Source organism: Tursiops truncatus, chromosome 5 (assembly GCF_011762595.2).
Source record: "Tursiops truncatus isolate mTurTru1 chromosome 5, mTurTru1.mat.Y, whole genome shotgun sequence".
Lineage (NCBI taxonomy): Eukaryota > Metazoa > Chordata > Mammalia > Artiodactyla > Delphinidae > Tursiops > Tursiops truncatus.
In genome coordinates this window covers 65,073,069-65,096,975 of record NC_047038.1, presented here as the reverse complement: position 1 = coordinate 65,096,975, position 23,907 = coordinate 65,073,069, and the positions used below count along the sequence as shown (strand labels likewise).

At 40.6% G+C, this 23,907-nt stretch overlaps 1 protein-coding gene across 18 annotated transcripts in view; it reads left to right on the top strand.

Annotated features, from left to right (window-relative positions):
• APBB2 (amyloid beta precursor protein binding family B member 2) overlaps nt 1-23,907 on the top strand; it is a 373,668-nt gene that overhangs the window by 60,080 nt on the left and 289,681 nt on the right. For 12 of the 18 annotated variants that reach the window (XM_019928274.3, XM_019928275.3, XM_073805181.1 and 9 more), the window contains one exon: nt 13,405-13,561. The exons of the other annotated variants lie outside the window; for them this stretch is intronic. The gene's annotated coding sequence lies outside the window, so the exon portion shown is untranslated. The remainder of the gene's footprint in view (nt 1-13,404; nt 13,562-23,907) is intronic. 18 annotated transcript variants of the gene reach the window in all.

The following is a 23,907-nucleotide window of genomic DNA, read 5'->3' as shown; positions in this document are numbered from 1 at the left end:
AAATGAAAAAAGGAAAAAGGAATGAATGAGTGAATGAATGAATGAATGGATGGACGAATGAAGCTGGATTGGTGATGGATTTAGAGAGCACAGGGAGATTCAGTGTGCTCAGGAGCTCTGGTGATTTCCTTCAGAACAATGTCTTTTGGGGATTTCTAGCTCTGGTAATTTCCTTCAGAACAATGTCTTTTGGGGATTTCTATCCCTCTTTTGTTAAAATGATACAGGATCTGGACCATGAAGGAGCAGTTTGTATTTTTAGCTACATTTAATTCCTGAATTGTTTACTCTTGAATTTTCCCCCTCAATTAACTATATTCCTATTCCTCCCCTTTTCTTTTCTCCCACTTGTCCTTTCTAGTAGGTTTTGCTTGCCAGTATTACTTGGTTTCAGGTGGATAAAGTATGTAATTTTAATAGTTGAGATTTCTTTGAAAAAGCCTGAGAAGGATTAATAAAGCCATATCTATCAATGTATGAGCTGTGAAAATATAGGATGAGCTTTCCAACAAATGTTATTATTATAATAATACTTATGGTTCCATTTCCACGTCAGCCATTACAGATGCCCTGAGGAAACAAACATGGGGAAAATTAGATGTGATCATATTAATTATGATTTCACTTCTGTGGTTAAATAGATTTCCAGCTAGAGCTGGAGTTGCTTCTTAATTAAACAAATATTTCTTGAGGGCCTGAAATCTGCCGCACCGTGGACTAGTTTGTGATTTCACCTGTTCTTTGGGTAGCAGCTCCATTTATGCTTTGAGTTGGTTTTTTAAATTCTTAGCAGCCGCTCTCAACATAATTTATTAGGCCAGCGTTTAGGAGTGCTGTTCCGTGAAAGCCCCTTTCCCACATGCTTGAAGGGTAATAGGAATTACGAATTTCAAATACGAATCCTGGACTTAGGGTTTAGAATTTAGAAACTTTCATTAGATTTTTTTTTTTTTTTTTTTTGCGGTACGCGGGCCTTTCACTGTTGTGGCCTCTCCCGTTGCGGAGCACAGGCTCCAGACGCGCAGGCTCAGCAGCCATGGCTCACGGGCCCAGCCGCTCTGCGGCATGTGGGATCTTCCCGGACCGGGGCACGAACCCGCGTCCCCTGCATCGGCAGGCGGACTGTCAACCACTGCGCCACCAGGGAAGCCCTTTCATTAGATTTTTATTGAACCATGAGCTGTTTCATACACTGTGGATATCCTTAAATTATTATTAGCAAAATATCAAATTACTTGACTTTAAAAAAAATTTAATGATGACCAGAGGCATCAATTTGAAGTCCTAGTTCAAACTACTTATGATTTAAAATGAATCAGATGACTCACAGACTTGGATTGGGTGGCACAACTGGGTAGAGCCGGGTTCTGGTCTCTGCCCATCAGCTGTGTGACCCTGGGTAAGCCTTTCAACATTCTGGGCTCTGGTGTGCTCCTCTGTTGAGTAAGGGATTGGATGGATATGCTGTGACCTCCCTGCTGGTTCCTACTGGGTCAGACTCTGGGACGAGAAATACAAGATGTTGACACATGGGCCAGTGTGTTGGAGAGAGAGTTTTTTTCTTGGTAGGGGGACTTTATTTTGTTAATTATTATTTTTTTAAAAAAGTAAATTTATTTAATTATTGCTGCGCTGGGTCCTCGTTGCTGTGCGTGGGCTTTCTCTAGTTGCAGCGAGCGGGAGCTACTCCTTTGTTGTGGTGCGTGGGCTTCTCATTGCGGTGGCTTCTCTTGTTGTGGAGCACAGTCTCTAGGCACGCGGCCTTCAGTAGTTGTGGCATGTGGGCTCAGTATTTGTGGCTCATGGGCTCTAGAGTACAGCCTCAGTAGTTGTGGCACACGGGCTTAGTTGCTCCGCGGCATGTGGGATCTTCCTGGACCAGGGTTTGAACTCATGTCCCCTGCACCGGCAGGTGGATTCTTAACCACTGTGCCACCAGGGAAGCCCTGTAGGGGAACGTTTAAAATGAACTATCTAGAGGTTGAAAGAACTACAGTCCATCAATCCATAAAGAATAAGAATACAGAAGTTAAAAAGAAATGATTGGGAGTTTCTTGTACTCATTCAGAACAACAATGCTGTACTCACCCCAATTCCCAGTTATTGAAACCCAACCAGGAAAGGGACTTCCTTAGGCAAGGACTAGCCTTTGTTTGACACATTGCATTTGCTCTACGGTTGCTAGGTAGGTTTGTGCCATTTTATACATTCTAGTAGGAATGGGTGGTGGTTGGAGCTGGGCTGAGCAGTGCGTCTATATATTAGAAGCATATTTCTTATCTATTAGAAACTGCCACTGTTGGAGGAAAGAAAGTGTGCTGCCTTAAAAGATTCATCAGTATTGAGCTGATTCAAACAGTTGGAGACTTAGGGGAGAAATTGGAGCTTTGAAAATGATTTCTTGCTGGTGCTGTTGTATTCCATTTCTCTCTGTTCATTTATGGAGAGAATGATGAATGTATCAAAGGGGTGGCGAAGTATATAAAGACCAGTGTTCCTTAAATCTCAGTAATTTATGGACCTCTTTATTTAAAGGAAAAATTTCTCACAAATTCCCAGTACTAACATAAATATTTTTATTATGAAGTAGCTTAAATATGCCTGAACATAAAACTAGGTATAAACTCCTTATGCTTCCAGCTCTTATATAACTATAAAACAATGACAAATTTATAGGGTAAATTCAAGCAAAACCAATAACATTCAAATTAACATCAATTTATCACGACAGATAACCTTCTGGGCTAAAATTAAACCTCTCCTTGGAAATGTGATCGTGGTTCTGACAGCCAAAGTCCCAGTTCATTTCTCCTTCTATTTCCCTATATTCAAACCTTCCTTCATATAAAGCACCTTCATTTGGCCGGAACGTATGATTTTGGTTTTAATTTAGCTTCATTTATTTTTCTTCCTTGTCCTTGATGATTAAATTCATACTATTAGGTGCCATGATGATTAGAAACAGAAAAGCAAACCCACTTTTGATCGAGCCAGAAGTTGGGACTTGGTGCCTCGTTGCATTGGGGTGGGTAGTGGAGGAAAGAGTAGGGTCATTGGTACCTGCTTTACTGGGTTTCAGATTTGGGTGAGAGTGAATGGTGTCATTCAGTAAAATGTGGAAACAAAGGAGAAAAAGTAGGTTTTGAGAGAAGATAATTAGTTTGAGATGCAGGTTTCTAGCAGTGTGGTGGACTGGATACTCAAACGCACTTCCTCACTAAAGCACTGTAATCTGGATAAAACATTTTTTAATGCACTTTTGGGATCACAGGAACTAAGACATCTCCAAAGCGTCAACCATGAATTAGTAAGGTAAAACCCAAGCTGGGAGCTTTCTGTGTAAACAAACACAGAAGACGGGTTGCCTTCACCAGTGTGGTTGGAGACTAAGCCTTGGGTGAGTGGCAATGTTAGAAGAGCCTGCATTCCATTAGGACCTGTAAAAGAAGATAGCGCCCATTGGCTTTTGGCAGAAGCTAATGCAAATCCTTTCTGGAGGAAGGCATGCCTACTTTAGACCTTAGGATTCTCCTAAGATCAACCAAATAAGAGTTGAGGATCAAAGATTTCTAACCCTACTAGAAAACGAGCCACCAGGAGTGAGGGTCATCAGAAACAAACAAAGAACAATAGGCTTAACCCTGAGGACTTTAGATATTAAAATTATGTGATACAGAATATAAAATAACCATTTTGGAATGCTTTAAGAAATAAAATATATAATCACACATAAGTGCAGAGAGCATGAGATAAAAATTGACCAGGCTTGGGGAAAGGCGGTGGGGGAAGGATAAATTGGGAGTATGGGATGCACGTTACCATTTATAAAATGGATAAACAACAAGGATTTACTGGATAGCATAGGGAAATATATTCAGTGTCTCGTAGTAAACAATAATGGAAAAGAAGTGAAAAAAAGAATATAGATATATACATATATAGGTATAACTGAATCACTTTGCTGTATACCTGAAATTAACACAACATTGTAAATCAACTATACTTCAATCAAAAAAAAATGGAGACTTCCCTGGTGGTCCAGTGGCTAAGACTCCGCATTCCCAATGCAGGGAGCCTAGGTTCCATCCCTGGTCAGGGAACTAGATCCCACATGCCGCAACTAAAGTTCCCGCATGCTGCAGTGAAGATCCTATGTGCCGCAACTAAGACCCAGTGCAGCCAAATAAATAAATAAATATTTTTTAAAAAAATGACCAGGCATATTATTCAGCCATAAAAAAGAAGGAAATTCTGCCATTTGTGACAACATGGATGGACCTTGAAGGCATTGTGCTAAGTGAAGTAAATCAAAGACAAACACTGTATGATCTCACTGATACGTGGAATCTACAAAAAATCCCAGACTCATAGAAACAGAGCAGATTAATTGTTGCCAGAGGTGGGGGATGGAGGAAATGGATGAAGGTAGTCAAGATACAAACTTCCAGTTACAAGAAAAATAAGTGCTGGGTAGATAATGTACAACATGGTGACTATAATTAATAAAACTGTATCGTATATTTGAAAGTTGCTAAGAGAGTAGATTGTCAAAGTTCTCATCATAAGGAAAGAACTGTAACTATGTGAGGTAATTGATGTTAATTAAACTTACTGTGGTAATCATTTTGCAATTTATACATAGATCAAATTATGTTGTACACTTTAATACAATGTTGTATGTCAATTATCTCTCAATAAAGGGTGTGTGTGTACAAGGGCAACATAAATCTAGGTGTTTGGTTGTTACTGGAAAAAAATTACCCAGGCAGATTAGGGGAAAAAAGCAAGAACAAAACCTAAGGGAAAAAATTATAACTGTTGACATAAAAACTCAATAAATTAGATTGGCAACAGCTAAAGAAGCAATTCATGAACTAGGAAAAAAGATTTGAAGAAAATAACCAGAATGTAACATAGAAATAAAAAGAAAAACATGAAGGTGTGTTTGAAGACTATAAAGCCTATGATGAGATCTGTTCAGAGTCCCAGAAAGATGATAGAGGAAATAGAGGGAAGTAATATTTGAGAATCTAGTGTACAAATAATTTCCAGAGAGAGTTCATAAAGAACATAAATGACCGGTGTTCCTTAAATCTTAGTAATTTATGGACAAGATAAGAGGGGAAGCACAGCATATACCAATAGGATAAACAAAGAGAAATCCACATCTAGACATAGGAAAACTTAAATACACCAAAATAAGAAAGATGATTTTAAGCATACCCAGAAAAGAAAGATAGATTGTTAATCAAGGGAATAATAGACTGACAGCTGACTTCTCAGCAATAATGGAAGCTGGAAAAATATTTTCAAAATGCTAAAAGAAAATACTATTGGTTGTATATCAGCAAAACTGTCATTCAAGAAAAAGGCAAAATATGCTTTCCAAAAAAATTAAACCTTACCACAGCCGACCTTTACTAAGAAACTTTGTAAAGGATGTGCTTCATGGAGAAGAAAGTGATTCCAGAAGGAAAGTCTGAAATGCGAAAAGGAATGATAAAGAAATTGGTAAACTTGTAGATAAACCTCATTAAAATTAAATTTAGTTCCTCAGTCATATTAGCCAAATTTCAAGGCACACGTGGTTAGTGACTACTACATTGAACAACACAAATATGGCACATTGCCATCGTCGAAGAAAGTTCTGTTGGATAGCTCTGTTGTGGAATAATGGAAGGGAAATACACTAAGATAATCTCTGCGGTTCATTGATTTAAGTTGCCAGTGTTGATAAGAGCCACCATTATACTATGTGTGTAAGATTTTAAGAAAAACATTGCCAAAGATGTTTAAGATGCCGTTTTTGTAAGGCACATCTCCATATTACCTGTGTGAAAATGGAAGAAATGTGCCTCTTAGAATGGATGCAATATGGAGTTAGAGCATGAATGAACCAGGAATTGAGATCCAAGTAGGTTGGACATAGAATAGTCAAGAGAGAGAAAGCATGGTGTGTACTTGGCATAGAGCGTGTCTCAATAAATGTTTGATGAATGAATGGATGATGTATCGGATGGGCGTCTTCAGACTATCCTGGTAGCTGGACTTGGCATCGTGGTCGAAGTCACCCAGAAAGTTTGTATGAAGTGTGAGGAGAGTCAGGATGAAGCCTTGGTGAACACCATTGATATTCTAGTGGTCATATAGAAAGGAGCCTAAGAAGGAGCCCGAGAAAGAACTTTCAGAGAGGTGGGGCAGAACCAGAGAGAACTCAGGCCACCTGAGAACAAAGGGTAAGGAGGTGAGATGCTGCAAGGACTCTGTTAAGATAAGGCATATGTATTCCTGAATAAGCATCAGCCTGCCCTATGTGATAGGAGAAGCACTGAGAATCACAAAGGCATCAGTGATTATTTTCGCCAGAGCATCTGAGAAGGCTTCATGAAGGAGGTGATGTTTGGGCTGGGCCTCAAAGGACGAGTAATTGGCACATCAAAGTATTAGGCTGAGACGGTCTAGGCAGGTGGAGTAATACTAACAACAGCGTGAAATTGTGAGGAGGTGTGAAGCTCTTGGCAGTAACTCCTAATGAGGCCGACTTCGCTGGGTCCAGCTTTTTTCTAGGTAAAGGGCTAATGTTGGTGAAGGAGCATGTGTTCCCTAAGATCAGAAGCATGCTTCTACTGATCTTAAGTTGGAATGGAAGGCAGTTAAAATAAGTGCATACCTGACCAGACACCTCCCTAATGCTCTGAGTAGACCACACTTTATCTATGATTTTTCCAACATTATCTCAGGTTATACAGTTTATTACTGAATTTTGGGATTTAAGTTCTGTATTAATGCCTATGGTATATTATTAAGATGATTAATCATACGCCATCCTTAGACTACAGAGTGGGAAACAGATTTAGCTTGCTACAGTTCACCAGGTCAGAGTGCTAAGAAAATATGCAGCAGATAAGACTTGGGCAGAAATCCCAGATTCTTGATTTAAAAGCTGTGTAACATCAGTCAAGTTATTTGACCGCTTCATGCTTCAAGTTTCCCCATTTAAAAATAGGCATAATAATAGTTCCTACTTCAGGATGGATGTGAAGAGTAATAGAAAGAACTTAGCAAAACAGTTATTCATTATGATAATAAAAACATTCCAGTACTTTTTTCAATAAGGAAATACACTGTATCAGTGGTTCCCAGCTGTGGGAATGATGTGCATCCGCATCATTTGGGGCCAGTTAGAAAAATAAAGATTCGTGAACACTACCCCAGACCTAGTACATCAGAGCACCTGGGCTCTGGACTTTGTATTTTTTGATAGGAACTCCAGGTTTAGGAACCCTTGCTCTTGGGCTGAGTAGCATTTTGGTCATTTTTTTACGTGCGTATTTACATTCTTCTTTGCTCTACAGTATTTTGAACATTGGCTCTTGGTATGGGTTGAGTATGTGAGCTTTCAGGTGTTTAATCCAAGAGATCATTGTGTGACTCTTCACTCCTGTACCTTCCTTTCTCTTTCTCTTCCTTTCCTCATCTACCTCCCCATCATCCCATATTGAATTTTTAGACAGTTGGGTTGACTTATTTCCTGGACAGCCTAGTTCTCAGCACCTCCCCCACAATCTCTTTTAAATAGATTTTATTTTATTTTTTTTTGCGGTACACGGGCCTCTCACTGTTGTGGCCTCTCCCGCTGCGGAGCACAGGCTCCGGACGCGCAGGCTCAGCGGCCATGGCTCACGGGCCCAGCCGCTCCGCGGCATGTGGGATCTTCCCGGACCGGGGCACGAACCCGCGTCCCCTGCATCGGCAGGCGGACTCTCAACCACTGCGCCACCAGGGAAGCCCTAAATAGATTTTTAAAAGAAACTTTGTGAAGGCAGACATTTGGCATGTTAAAATTGAACTTCAGGTTACGCTAAATAATTCAACTTTTTTTATCCTTGGAAAAAAATGACTACAGGAAATGCTTCTAAAATAACTTATATTCCCCCTGTTAAAACTGAGGTTGTGTTTGGATAGATTCCAGCATTTGTTCTTTTTCCTTGGGAGGGGGGCAAGATGTGGGCGTGTTCTCCATGCCAAAATATGCAAATTTAATCCCTCAGACCTAAGAGTGCCTTTCATATGATGGCAGTCATTTGGTATACTGTAAAATGTAGCCTGGGAGATTTAAGAAATAAAGTATTTACTGTATTTAGATCAATTAGAATATTCCTTTTAACTTTTGTGTGGGGATATTTTGGTGAAAAAAAAAAAAAGCATTGTATTGCAGCAGAAGTAGCCTTGCTAGTTAAATCTGTTTAGTTCATGTATTTTGCATTTCATTTGGATGAGGAAATGTCAGCTTCATTAGGGCAGAAATTTTGTTCAGTGCTAAACCCCCAGCGCCTAGAATAGCGCTTGGCACATAGTGAGTGTTTAATAAAACTGTACGAAGTGAATGAGGTAATAATTAACCAACCCAAACTAAAAACCACATCTACCACTTCTCACCGAAAAATTTCCTCAAGGGCTTGTGAAGGTAACAATACCTGAAATTTGTCTGGTATTCGGATTAGAGGCTGCCTGCACGTTCCCATGGCCCCCTGTGCCTCTCGCAAATCACACTGAGTCCCCTCACTTAGGTCCTTGCAGGAGGGGACTGGGTCTCATGTTCATGGTTGTATCCACAGTGCTGTATCTGGCAGCTTTGTAGTTTCTTAAGTAAATATTTGTTGAATGAGTACATAAAGCTTAAAAAATTGCTGTAATGCCTTTATATTTGGTTTCATTGGTTGACAATCCCATGAAGCTGGCTGTTTTACAAATGATGGAACTAAGGTTAAAGAGTGTAAGTGAGTTATTCCAGAAAGCCTTGGGTCATAAGTAGCAGAGCTGGGACCACAACCTCTATGTCTGCTGATTTCTTTGTCCCTTGTTCTTTCCGGAACAGCCTTTAAAACATTAGAAAGCATAAATTCCTTCCCCACCTCCCCCAACTGTTGAAACCCCCTTTACTTGAGAGCATGACACGGGACATTACTAGGTGAAACCTTTTCCAGATTGTCGTCACGTCTCCACAAACTTTGTTGGGTGGCAGTTTTGCTTACTTATAATAGATTCTTTTCAGTTTCTGGTGATGGGTAATTTAAAACAAACCCAGCCCTGTCCCAAACATTTTAAGACGTGAAATTATCAGTACTTTCAATCTAAGATTTTAAAATCCAATTTCCAGTGCCATGAGAGGAATGTTCTCTGACATATTCCTGCCTGATCATTTTGAGAGAGAAATTTCAGAAGTATTGAATTGGCTTGGCTGATATTTCTAGAATCAGGCTCAAGAAGGAGAAACTTTCCCTTTGACGTTAAAATAGGAAAAAAAAAATGCTGGCCATCCGTTTAAGATTCTCCGACGGTGGCAGTGTCTGGGGGTATGTTTTGCCAAAGGCGTTCACTGAAGCTAAAGAACCAGACGACACACAGCTAAGGTTCCAAGTAAGAAAGGATTTCAAAATCAGTGCATCCGATCGAATTCTAATTTGTTTAGTCTCTATTGAGAAAGATAATGTGTTGACTTCAGCAAGATTACGGCCAAATTGATTGGCAGGTCAGAGTTTATTCTACCAGACTGCTAAATTTAAACTTCCTGCCATTACCTTACAAATGACTTTAAAGAGTTCCTTGCACAATACTCACCACCAAGCTTTGATTTCACTGTGAAATAGCAACAAGAATCTGATTCCTTTTGCCATCTGTGGACATTAACCTTTAGCATCCGATCTGAGGCACAGAAAAGAATGAATACACTGTCGATATCGTCTTTCCTTCAGGATCCAGCCGTGGAAAGAGATGGTGGGGACTTTAGGAGCAGTTTGGGGTGGAAAAAATTCGTGTTTTCTTTTTCGAGGGTGCCTGACTCCTGAGATGAGGCGGGACGGAGCCATTGTATTGGTCCTGGCACTCACAAAGGGAGCTCACGTCATCCCTGGATGTGGCTTTTTTATTAGTGGCTTCACAGTTCCTGCCTTTGTGGCCCTGCTGCACAGTAGGCAAGGGGTGACAGAGGGAACTCAGTGAAGGCTTTTCAGGGAGTGTTTCTGAGTTTGTCACTGCCATCTGTCCTCTCATCTCCCTTGCTCGTCAGGCTGTTTGCATTTTGTGGGACTCGTAGGTTTCTGACTGGTGTGGCATGGACGCTGTAGGTAAACGCTGAGAAAGAAGTGGAGGTGAGCAGTGTTCCTGTACATCACTTAGAGGAAGAGAGAAAAGTCCTGCTCATCCCCAAGCTTGTAGCAGGCGTAAGATAAGAAGCATTAGGATTATTTTATTTTAGTTTTTAGTGACTCTCTTCTTTTCCTTTCTTTCCTTTTTTATTTCTCCTCCCTCCCTCCCTCCCTTTCTTTTTTTCCTTTTAACAATGTTTTATTGAAGTATAACTGACCTATAAAACTGTTAGTTCCAGGTACACAACGTAGTGATTCACTGTTTCTGTACTTTACAAAATGATCCCCACTCTGTTTCTTACTTTTTGGAATCAGTAATATCTCTCCCCTAAAACTTGAGTTGTTTAGGAAGGAAGAGGCTCAGACTTGATGCCTGGCCATTTAGTAGATCATTTACTTCCAGCACTGGGGCAAGCATGCATCCCTCCTCTCTCTTACAGGTGGCTCACAGGTGCCAGTGTCATTTTCTCTTGTTGAAAACCTCTCGTCCTGCTTTGAGCAGTGGGACTGTGCTGTCATCAGCAGGGCAAGTACTAGGACCAAAAAGCTTTCAGCGTGACAGGCGGTTTCTGTTCAAGACACCTGCTGCCCAAGCACACTGCAACCATTGTTTCTCCGACGGAACGGGTTCTGGGCAGAGCCTCGTCTATTTTAGGCAGCCTTTGAGTCTCTGGTTTTTTTCCTGCATGCATTTCATTTTTGATGGAATAAATTTCTGTCTCGTTCTACTGGTTTTGCTGATTATGAATTTAACATGTGCTGGTGGTTCATATGAACCTGTATTTCGAGGAGTGCATGCTGAGATGTTGTAGTGGCGGAAAGAGCACTTGGTCACAGTGGAGCCAGGCGATCTGGACTCTCATCCCTGCCCCACCAACTGTGTGGCCTTGGGAGAGACATTTGACCTCTCTGGGTGACAGTGTCCTCATTTGTAAACTGAGGAGGTTGGCTTCTTAGAATGATGGACTGCCAAGTACCCTAGTGTTAAGATTCTACCATTGTGTTTTGTGTTTTCTGAGATGCTAGGAGTATCAGAAATGGAGTGTGGCAGTGTTCACTAAGGGCTCTGCCCCTGTGAAATCATAAGTAACACCAGGAGGTACTCTTTTTTTTTTTTTTTTTTTTTTTTTTTTGTGGTATGCGGGCCTCTCACTGTTGTGGCCTCTCCCGTCGTGGAGCACAGGCTCCGGACGCACAGGCTCAGCGGCCATGGCTCACGGGCCTAGCCGGACCGGGGCACGAACCCGTGTCCCCTGCATCGGCAGGCGGACTCTCAACCACTGTGCCACCAGGGAAGCCCTGGGAGGCACTCTTTTTAATTAAGTGACAGTTGTATGGCATGGCTAGTGATAGAGAAGTTTGGATGCATTAGTTAAGGGAGAGGAATAACTCTGGGTCTTCCTGTTTCTTTGTGACAAGTTTGCAAAATAACAAGATTTCTTGTTTCTGGAAAAGTAGTCGTTCAGCCCTGGGAGTGTTATTGGACACTTGGGTTTTGAACTTCTAAATGAAGAATTACAGAGTTTGGATAAATGAAGACTTTCAAATTTTAGCTCTTACTGTTCAGATAAGAGGAAACTCACAGATCAGGCTAATATAGTATATCGATATCCCATTTCTGATTTGCATTCCCATACTGTTTAATAAGAAAAACCTTGGGGCTTCCCTGGTGGCGCAGTGGTTGAGAGTCCGCCTGCCAATGCAGGGGACACGGGTTCGTGCCCTGGTCTGGGAAGATCCCACATGCCGCGGAGCGGCTGGGCCCGTGAGCCATGGCCGCTGAGCCTGTGCGTCCGGAGCCTGTGCTCCGCAACGGGAGAGGCCACAACAGGGAAAGGCCCGCGAACCGCAAAAAATAAAAAAAAGTAAGAAAAACCTTATTTAAAAATATCCTAATTCTACAAACAATATGTATTAATTGTAGAAAACTTGGAAAATACTGAGATGTAAACACAAATATTTCTAATTCCATGACCAAGAAATAGCTATTATTGTTCATAATTTGGAGTCTTTAGACTGTATACACTCAGTTTGTAGAACAAAACTGGGATTATACCACAGGTACATAACTTGATAGCTTGCTTTTTTCCTGCCGTGTTCCTTTCAAAATGATTTTTGTGACAGAGGTTCAAATGAAGGTGGAGATTAATGTAATATTATGCTTGGCACACTTGTGACGGGGTCTGCTTTGACTTAACAGAAATAGAATTGTGGACCTAGTATCTGAAAATAACATATGTCTCATTCCCTCTTGAACAGGCTTTCAATATGTGGCATATATTGATGTCATAACTATTGCTATAATTAACGAAGACTTCTTAAGCTATTCTTAATTGTTCACTAATTGCTTTTATAGGGCTCCCTCATTTGAGTTTTCTGTTTCTAAGTCGCTAGCTGCCATGTCAGTGAACTTAAGTTATTTTAACAGTTTTTCTGAATGCCTTGATTCTTCAGGCTGAAGCATAGTAGCTCGTGTGGGCCAGGCCCCAGGTTTGGCATGAAGTAGTATAGTTAAGTGATTCCTTTTGCCTGAATATATTATACATTTGATAATATTTATGATTCACTTGAATATTGGTTTTCATATATCATTTTCCTCTATTAGGAAATGAAAGATGATTAGTTTCCCCTTTGGATTATTTAGCCTATAAAATTTTCTGTTACACTATTCACTTTGCCTTGAAAATACATTCTAAATCCTGAACCACGTTGGAATTTTTTATGACCTTTCCCTTATGTGTCTTTTGGTAGTGCCCTTTGAAGTCCTAAAATGTTTTTGTATTTGACTGAGATTAAATCAGGGTTTCATTTTACTTTTTTAAACATATTGAGCAAATTAATTTTCTGTTCGGGTTCCTAAGGGGAAAGATTCCAGCCCTCTGTGTCCCAAGAATCCAGACTGAGCCTTGCCAGAACATTCCTGTGGTTTTCCACAGGGCAGATGAGTGTGTTCATGAAATTTTAGTTGTAGCTCGTGTTTTCTGTGGTTAATTAAAACATCTGGCTTTTAAATTTTCCGCAAACAGAGCATAAGTGTTTGGCCAGACCTTTTCAGTAATGATTAAATACTTCAGTCCTCCCCTCAGAATAGCGCAAACTTGTCTTTAGAACACCTTATAAACTGTCGTCTCTGTTCATTAATGATTTTAAACGTTTGGAAGATGCTGGGGATTAGCTTGCCAAACATACACTCCTGAGAGAGAGAGAGTTTGTGCCTGTGAATCCCTCTAATGGCTTCCGGCCTTCGCCCCTCCAGGTCGGAGCTGCCGTGGGGTGAGCAGCTGCTGTCCGTAGCCAAGCATGCTGTGGTCGGCTCTGCCCAGCCGTGGAACAGAAACATTTGCTGGATGGAAAATCCATAAAAGAAAGCTCCTGTGAAAGCCTGAGACAGACGATAACTTAAGCAAAATCAGGTTGGTATCAGATAAGAGAGGCTGGGTAAATGGACTGGGTCAGATGGGGAAGGTGGTGTTCATTCCACGGAGTGTTTTTGAGACAGTCCCAAATAAACATTCCCAGTTATTTGAGAGATGCCTAGCATTGTACAGATGGCAGGTATAGCCTGACAGACTCCTGTGTACAGTGTATTGTGTGGTCTTCCTTCCTTTCCCTTCCTTGTTCCTCTCCTCTGTCCTATCCTCTCTCTCAGAAAAGAGAGGAGGATCTTAAGCTTAAGCAAACGTGTAGGAAGCCACAGCCAGAGGTCACCCATGATCACTCCATGATCTTGGCTTTATTTTGGAGAGAAAGCCGTGTCCTCGAGAAAGCCTGGGCTTGTACTTTCAGAGACTTGCCCTCATTTGTGTTTCCACGCTAAGAAGGGTCGATTGTGAAGACTTGCCAAATTTTTGAGGGGGAGGGGTTCTTCTGTGTGTGTGCTCCTTCGGTTTGCTTGGCAAGTTTTTACTTACTTTTATCTCCCCCCAAACGAAAGCTAGCAACACATTCATTTTCAGCAGTGTGTGCACTTGCCATTAAGATACATAGGACGGAGGAGAAGAAATGTCCTGAAAATAATTGGAATGTGACTAAATGCCCCATAGCCTCACTGTGGACCAGGAGCAGGAAACTGCATAAACAACCTCACCTGTGGCAGTAAGGTGGGAAAGAATTCATTCTCAGAAAGAATATCATACAGGGACAGGCACTGCAAACACTTTCTGTTGAATATTCGGTGGTTAACTCAGCATTACACGTAATAAGCAGTGGATAAATACTCAGCAAAAGGGAGGGAGTTGGCGGTCCTGAGAGCCTGTGAAGTAGTGAAGTCTCTTGGCTTTGCCCACCCAGCATCCCTTTCCTCCTCCTTTCAATAAATCACCCGGATTTCCCCTGGGCTGTCAGTCACCCTTGCTTTGTTCTCAGCCCCTATAGTTAAAGGAGGTGACTCCACTGCCTCTTTCATGGGCATGTGACATCAGCTTGACTAGTCAGGGTCACAAGGGTCCGTTATGGAGTTATGAACCGTTGCAAAAAGGTTTTTCCTTTCTGTGGGTTTGTTAAGCCGGAGCTACTAGTGACCCTCTTTTCTACCACGTAGGGAAAACCTTTCTGAGAATGAAGTCAACACAGAGGAAATCAGAGCAGGGAGATGGAGGAAAAGGAATGGGGATGAGGGGGGCACATGCACACATACACCCACCCTACACCCACAACTTATGGCCCTGGATTCAGCAGCCCCTAAAGCCAGCAACTCCAGTTTCACTCTCCAGGCAGGTTAGCTATTTAGTTTGAATTAGGTGTCCGTCGCTTACATCTGAAAACATCCTTCCAGGTAGGAGGTCTTAGCATGAAATGACTGTGGCATAGTCCCTGTCCTCGGGCTTTGCAGTGCTAAGCCAGATCAGTATTAGGTTAGCTGACCCACAGTGTGAAAAATGTATCCCTAGAGGTAAGAACTAATTTCTGTGGGAGTAGAAGAGATGGGGAATTAGGAATTCTGCTGGCTTGGGGAGAGACCAGCACAGAGAGCTGTTATTTAACAAAGGAGAAACAGGAACATTTTTAGAACTGTATGTAATTCAATTACTTGCCTTTTGAGTCTGAAAGAAAGGGAGGCTTTCCAGAGCGTATAGTTAATTGCAGATAAGAGAGATAATTTCAGAGCTTCGCCAGCAGTAGAGTCTCGGTATTTACTGTACACACAATTGTTTCGGGAGCAGCCAAATGAGAGGTTATCAGAAAGTTGTCCAGAGTTTATTTGAACACCACAGGGGAACAGCTGCTCTTCTCAACAAAACGTCAGTTGGCTTTCCGGTGTCAGCAGAATTCCGAGTGCTTCATGAACTTTAAAGATTTGTTTCTTCTTCTCCATGTTAGGCTTTATGATTATTATTTTATTTTTTATAATTGACCTCGTTTGACTTTTAAAAAATTAATAGTCTTTATTTTGGGGAAGCAGTTTTAGGTTACAGAAAAATTGAGCAGAAAGTAGAGTTTCCATACCCATAGCCCCGAGTTTTCTCATAATATTATTAACGTCTTGCATTAGTGTGATGTATCTGTTAGTTGATTAGCCAATATTGATTTATTATTATTAACTAAAGTCCGTAGTCTACGGTAGAGTTGACTGTGTTGTACACTGTGGGCTTTGACAACCTGTCTTTTGAACCAGCCTTTCGATAGGGATCGTGTTGAATCTCCAGATCAATTTGAGAAATATTGCTGTCTTACCAATGTTAAGAATTCTGATCCGTGAACATGGGCTGTGTTTCCATTGATTTAGGTCTTTTAAAATTTCTTTCAACTGTGTTTTCGTTTTCTTTTTTAAACATCTTTATTGGAGTACAATTGCTTTAACAATGGTATGTCAGTTTCTGCTTTATAACAATAGTTTCTGCTTTATAACAAAGTGAATAAGTTATACATATACATATGTCCCCATATCTCTTCCCTCTTACATCCCCCTCACTCCCACCCTCCCTATCCCACCCCTCTAGGTGGTCACAAAGCACCGAGCTGATCTCCCTGTGCTATGCGGCTGCTTCCCACTAGCTATCTACTTTACCTTTGGTAGTGTATATATGTCCATGCCACTCTCTCACTTTGTCCCAGTTCTCAGGGAACACAACTTACACCTCCTTGTTAAATTTATTACAGTGTATTTTTTTTTGCTTTTTGATGGCTGTATAAATGGAATCATTTTTAAAATTTCACTTTCAGAGTGTATATACATTGTTAGTGTATAGAAATACAGTTGTTTTTTGTATATTGCTCTTGTTTTCTTCTACCTTGTTGAACTTGTTTATCAGTACTAATAGTTTTTTAATTGTGTATATGACTTCTTTAGGATTGTCTATATACCAGATTATGCAATCTGTGAATAGAGATAGTTTTATTTCTTGTCCAGTATGGAGGTTAGTATCATTTTACAGTGATTTGAAAACTTTACTGTGACATGAGAACAAAGTTACATGTTATGGAAATTCTAATGAAATCATCCTATTTTGTAGCTTTATGAAAAGGACAAAGGATGGTATTTATGAAATTTATCCCCTCGTAATTGAGCTGGTAACTCAGTCAGTGAGCTTCTTAGCCATTCCTGTATCTTCTTTGGGGAAATATCTATTTGAATCCTTTGCATATTTTTATATTAGGTTATTTGTCTATAAGTCCCTTTTTGGACATATGATTTGCACATATTTTCTCCCAGTCTCTGGCTTGTCTTTTTGCTTTCTTAATGGTATCTTTTGAAGCTCAAACATTTAAAATTGTGATGAAGTTCAATTTATCATTTTCTTCTTCCGAAGCTTATGATTTTGATGTTTCTAAATACTCTTTGCCTAACCAAAAGTTGCTAAGATTTTCTCATATGTTTCTTTCAAAACTTTTGTTGTTTTAGCCCTTACATTTAGGTCTATGATCCATTTTCAGTTAAGTTTTGTGTATGGTGTAAGGTTCAGGTATATGTTCAATTTCTTTTTTCTCTTCTCCTCTTTTCTCTTCTCTTCTCCTCTTTTTTCTCTCTCTCTCTCTTTTTTCCATATGGCTATCCAGTTGTTCCAGCACCATTTGCTGAAAAGATTATCCTTTACCTATTGATTTATTTTGGCACCTTTGTAGAAATTTATTTATTTAAAAAAAAATAATTAAAATTTGTGTTTTGCTGCGCACTGGCTTTCTCTAGTTGCGTTGAGTGGGGTCTACTCTTTTTTTTTTTTTTTTTTTTTTTGCGGTACGCAGGCCTCTCACTGTTGTGGCCTCTCCCGTTGTGCAGCACAGGCTCTCCCAGACCGGGGCACGAACCCGTGTCCCCTGCATTGGCAGGTGGACTCTCAACCACTGCGCCACCAGGGAAGCCTGGGTCTACTCTTCATGGCGATGTGCAGGCTTCTGATTGCGGTGCTTTCTCTTGTTGCAGAGCGTGGGCTCTAGGTGCGCAGGCTTCAGTAGTTGTGGCACGTGGGCTCAGCAGTTGTGGCTCGCGGGCTCTAAAGCGCAGGCTCAGTAGCTATGGCGCATGGACTTAGTTGCTCCACGGCATGTGGGATCTTCCCGGACCAGGCCTCGAACCTGTGTTCCCTGCATTGGCAGCCAGATTCTTAACTACTGCGCCACCAGGGAAATCCCTGTGGAAATTTAATTGACCATAAATGTAAGAGGTTTTTTTTTTTCTCTCTTCCTTATGTCAGTATCACACCTCACTTAAGTTTTTGCAATGCAATTTTTCTATGAAAAAGGTTTGTTCAAGAAATGGACCTAAGCTGCAGTATAGCTCCCTTTAAAAAAAAAAAACAAAACTGTTGTACCTTTGCTACTTTTCATCTCCGTTCCTGTTTGAGTCACTCTGTTAAAAGTACTAGTCTCTGGTTATTTCTCTTTGGGATAACAGTGGAAATCTGAAGTCGTAGGAGAGAATGCAGATCAGTCTAGATGCATTTTCTAGATTATTTTATTTCCAAAAACTACTTTGCTTTTCATAAAAGTGGTAAGCTTTTTTATGCCCATTATCCATTTGTATAAAACAGAGTAAATTAAAATTTTTTCATTACCTCTGTCTTAATCATTACCAATAATTACTGGCTGAAAGATTTATACATTTGGTATATTATTTCAAGAATTTCAAGTACTTTCATTAATGGTTATATGAATTGGGTCTTTTATACAGAAAAAGGTAAATTTCACAAAACAGTTATTTTGCCAGATGGAAACTCTATGAATTGAAATGTCTTGGGTTTTGGGATTATAGTATGGTTTTATGTTTTCTGAAAATTGGACATTTTTTATAATATAATTAAAATGCTAGCTACATTTTTATATCTACCTGTGCTGTTTTTGCCTTTGTGTTGGTATGGTTCTCAATAGACTGCTGTGGAGACATTAAAATAATTATGTTAGAAACACGAAGACTGCAAATTTATATCTCTTCTTTAGTTATAACTGTGAAAATTGTGAATGCATAGAGGTTAAAAAGGAAAAGTCAGTGCTTTATTGTGATGTTTGGATTCCAGTTGGCCTTTTTTTTGTTTTCTAGTAAAGTTACAATTTTGTTTGGGGAATGACTTTTATTTTTAATGTGAACAAAATATAAATTTAGTCTTGGTGAAATTCAGAGACATTTCTCTTCTCTGGCATATAGCTAAAAGCTGACTTCTGCTATTGGACTTTAATCAGATATTAAAATCACATGATTAGATTTAGAACATGTTTTCTGCCGTTGCATTAGTGGGTCAAGCCATGCCTCCCTGTTCCCGGAGGGCTCAGTTCTCCAGGATGGCTTATCTGCTTCCTGCTCTTTCTTGTAATCTTCTCATTTCCACCTGGGTAGAGCTGACGTGTTTTGTTACCTGGCCCCTTTGCTTTCCTTGCAGTCCTCTGGCTGATAATGTCACTTCATAAAAATGCACCCATGGGCAACGTGGAATTACTCTTTTTATTTTCATTGAAAAGAAAAAGCAGTAGGTAAGCTTTCATTTATTTCTCTAGGATGTGGGTATCATGATTTTTTAACCCAGTCACTCCTTTCTGTCCTTTCTTTCTCTTTGGTGCCCTTTTAAAAATCTTTGTGACCTGTTTGCAGAATGATGAATGACCTTATGAGGAGTGTAGTATAATGTTCTAGGAGGATACGGTCCTATTGGTCTTGTTTTTCTTAGGGAGCTGAAACATACTAGGGCTGGGTGAGGGTAACTTCTTAACTGCCCTTTATTCTGAATAGAGCCTTGTGTTGACTGAAGTTAGGGGTTCGGAATGGCTGAGCCGTTGCAATTTGAGTTGTGGTACAATTACATTTTGTGAAGGCTCCTGCCTATTTATAATCATTTGGTCGCAGAATCAGATCAACTTGGTCACATTCGGTGAGCCTGATGCAAGAATAAAGAGCATGTCCGGAACTTGCTTTCGTTAGGAGAAACCACATTCTTGTGTAAACCTCTAATGAGGATGTTTATGATAAATATATGTACTGTATTACTAGAATTTGGAATACTACATCTTTTGACTTTTTATTTGTCTTTATATTTTTTATGTTACATAATCTGTGAGGTATTGGATTTCCTTTAAAAGCCTTCAAAGATAACATACTCCAGTGACATGTAGTCAGTCTATTTTAGTGTAATTTCTGATGTAAGAACAAGCAGTAGTTTCTCAGTCCCATAGTGACCTGTAATGAATAAAACATTTAGTTTGATTATACTGTCCGAATAAGACCTATAGTATTCATGACACGATAACTGTTCAGAACTTCTGAAGTTTCCAAATTGATTACTATCTGCTGAGATAAGAATTTATCTTCATTTATAAACAAAAATAAGTCTATTGGATGTTTTTACGTAGACAGTATCCAAGCCAGTCATTTATTTAGAAAATGAATATCAACATCAGTCTAGCTTACATTAGGAAATTGCTCTGTGCAATTTGCTAGTGTGCCCTTTTTAAGAATGAAAAAATTAGTTTTTCCTGCATTCTTCATGCTGCTGAGGCCCTTTGAAGACAGAATTTAGAATGTTAGTAACTCCTCTGTGCTTGGTTTCATAAGGGTGGTTTTCTTGACGACTTGAGGTTGTAAATAGTTTGTGAGGGCTGTGGCTCCTCTCTGGTGTCTGGTTAAAGCTTGACAGTGGCCATGCCTGGGAAAGTAGGAGGGTAACTAGTGGCTTTACCAAAGACTTATCTCAGAAATAGAAAGTCTGGAGTTCCAACCAAGACTTTAGGTCCTCGATGATTCTAAAATTGGATTAAAAATGACCACTGACCTTGAGGAGGCATTCATTTATGAGTGTTCAGAGATGCTGAGTTAATTTTACTTGGTTCAGTGCAATTCAGTTAAATTCCAAATGAACTTGTTAACGGTATTAACAAAGTCTCCTTTGGTAGTTGCTGGAGGGAACAAAATGAAGTATCCTGGAGGAGAGATAGCCAGAATACAAGCCCTTCTGGGAGAGGTAACATTTTATTGAGCTTGTCCAGTGTGCTAAGGACTTAACACTTTCTCGGCTTCTGATGGGTTGGGACAGGGGTGGGGAGAATCCTCACAACAGTCCTATGAGAGAGACAGTATTACCTGTTTCGTAGATAAAGAATCTCAGGAGCTGAGAGATCAAATGGTTTTATCCAAGTTTCACATCTTGGATAAAATTTTTTTTTTTTTTTTTTTGCGGTACGCGGGCCTCTCACTGTTGTGGCCTCTCCTGTCGCGGAGCACAGGCTCCGGACGCGCAGGCTCAGTGGCCATGGCTCACGGGCCCAGCCGCTCCACCGCATGTGGGATCTTCCCGGACCGGGGCACGAACCCGCATCCCCTGTATCGGCAGGCGGACTCTCAACCACCGCGCCACCAGGGAAGCCCTGGATAAATTTAATTTAAATCTGAACTTTTTTTAGATTTAAATTTGAATCTAATTTAAATTTGAATCTAAGCTTTTTTTTTCTCAAACCTCATGCTATACCTGTGTAAATAAAAGCACAGCCTCTCACGTGGTTGGCCTGTAGAACACTCTGTATCTCTTTATATACCTTTCATCATTATTACAACTAACGAGATAATAAAGGCCCAAAGTACTGTATGAATAGGATGCTTTGGAATTTCCAAGTAGAAAAAGGTTAATTTGGATGTAGATTAATCTGGAGAAGTGGCATTTTGCTATTTTTGATAAATGAATAGGAGGTAGGAGGTTGTAAGTGGATGGGGGTTTCCAAGGCTTTTTACCTGAGGAAAATACCTAATCAGAACCTCAGAGGTGGAAATAAAAATGCATGGCATGTTTGGGAGTCTGTCCACGATCTTACAGCCAAGGTATGTGGCCCAGCCATGCACTCTGTCAGCTTGCTGTGAGATCTGGTTGCTGAGGGAATCAGACCCTCCCAAGCAGCTACTTAGAGAAGGAAGGAAGAAGGTCAGCCTTGGACTTCCCTGACTGTCCCCGACCCTGATTCTACACTTGTTGTTTGGGGGGCTTCGAGCTTCTTTGCACTGCCTGCCTTGGGGGCCCCCATGGTATTTGACAGTGGGGAGGGACCAAGGGGTTCAACTCTATGACGGTTTCAGTGTTTTCCCCGGTAGTATTCGTAGTTGAGCACTGCTGTGGTGTAAATGAATGTGTCCCCTCCTCAAATTCACATGGTGAAATCCTAACCCCCCAAAGATGATGGTATGAGGAGGTGGTGACTTTGGGAGGTGCTTAAGTCATGACGGTGGAGCCCTCGTGAATGGGATTACTGCCTTATAAAAGAGGCTCCAGAGAGATCCTAGCTCCTTCTGCCATGTGAGGAAACAGCGAGAACGCCAGCTATGAATCAGGAAAGGGCCCCCACCAGAAGGTGACTGTGCTAGCGCTGCGATCTTGGATGTCCAGCTTCCAGAACTGTGAGAAATAAATTTCTGTTGTTTATAAACCACCCGGTCTCTGATATTCTGTCATAGCATCCCGAATGGACTAGGATAAATACCTAGCAGATGATAATCTCCCCTTTCCCCCACCCTGTTCCTGCAGTTTTGTCTTAGACAAAGAATATAGAAAAACGTAAAAGGTCAGCTACGCAGAACCCTTTATGAAGCTGTGATTGCCAGCCTCCAGCTTTGATATGTGATGCTTCTGGTTTGGTTCGTAGAGTCTGTGTTGTCTAGAAGAGCTTGACTTGTTCTGTGATGGGTTGGTTGTCTGGCAGTTTTGTGATGCAGTTTGAGACAAAGCAGGTCTGTTTTGATACTTATATTACATGCAGAAAAGGGACGGCTGTTTGAGATTGAATTATAAAGTAGATGCCCCTGGAGAGCAATTTCTCAATATAGTTTAAAATTTAAAATCACCAGCAATTTCATAAATAGGTTCACTTACAACTATGCCAAGATATTTATACAAGGTATATTATATTACAGCATATTTGTAAAGAATGAAACCTCTATAAGTGTGCTGATTTGGAATTACATTATTTTTATATATACATATACATATACAACTTATATATGTATGTATGTGCATGTGTCTATATAAAATGAAAAAATGTTTTGCAGAATCATGTGACTACCATTCCCTTTTGTATAAATGTTTTAAAGAAGATATTGTATATATGCTGGTACATACATTTTTTCCCCCTAGGGAGATATTACACTGAAAACCTTTTTCTTTTCCATATTATTTGAGTTTTCTAGCCATGTTCATTTATTCATTTTCTTTCCTTTTAAACAAGAATCAAGAGCTGGCTGGGCAGTGTATGATCATGACCATAACCATTCGTTGTTGTTTTTTTAAAATAAATTTATTTGTTTATTTATGGCTGTGTTGGGTCTTCGTTGCTGCGCTCGGGCTTTCTCTAGTTGCGACGAGCGGGGGCTACTCTTCGTTGCGGTATGCGGTCTTCTCATTGTGATGGCTTTTCTTGTTGCGGAGCAGAGGCTCTAGGTGCATGGGCTTCAGTAGTTGCGGCACGTGGGCTCAGTATTTGTGGCTTGCGGGCTCTAGAATGCAGGCTCAGTAGTTGTGGCGCATGGACTTAGTTGCTCCGCGGCATGTGGAATATTCCCGGACTAGGGCTCGAACCCGTGTCCCCTGCATTGGCAGGTGGATTCTTATCCACTGTACCACCAGGGAAGTCCCGTCCATTGTGTTTTAATGCAGTTTATAAAACCTTACTAAATGTTTGTAAAAACACTGTAAATTTATTTCTCATGTTCGTCAGTCTTTCTTGCCTCTCTGCATGCAGAGGAAGAAGGTAATTTTTATGGGAAGAGTGGTAAAGTATGCGCTAAGCCAGCGAACGTTCCCTTGAAAGCTTATTAGTTAAAACACTGAGTTGGGAAAGAGAAAGGAGAAAGATATTTACCAAATGTGACTTGAAGGACACAGAATCCCTTCGTGCTGAAGTATGTCTGAAAGTGCACCCTTCTTTGCTTTAAATATGAGCTTTAGACTGAATTGTATTTGCTTTTCAGACCACAGGGCTGGAGGTGGCAGTGGAAGTCTTCAAAATCTGATTGCTCATCAGGAAAGCTATTTGCTGAGAAAGGCCTGCCTGTTTGGAGTAGAAGTTAGGATTGATACACAGATAACGTCAGGGTGCCTTTTAAATATCTTCTGACTTCTTGCTTTTCTCTTAATTAAAACCCCAGGCATGAGTCATAGGTCAAAGGAGATGACTCCCCTAAACTATTCCCGAAACAGTAACTGCTTAACTCTTCCACTCTTGGTAGGCTTCTCTGGAAACCATTGTATCTGTTTCTTTATGGTGTGATTTACCTCCTTTGGTCTCAGTTTGGATGCTGAAATTTAATCATAGGAAGAAGACAGTTTTACTTTAGAATGTAGGCAGTTGTCTGGAGAAT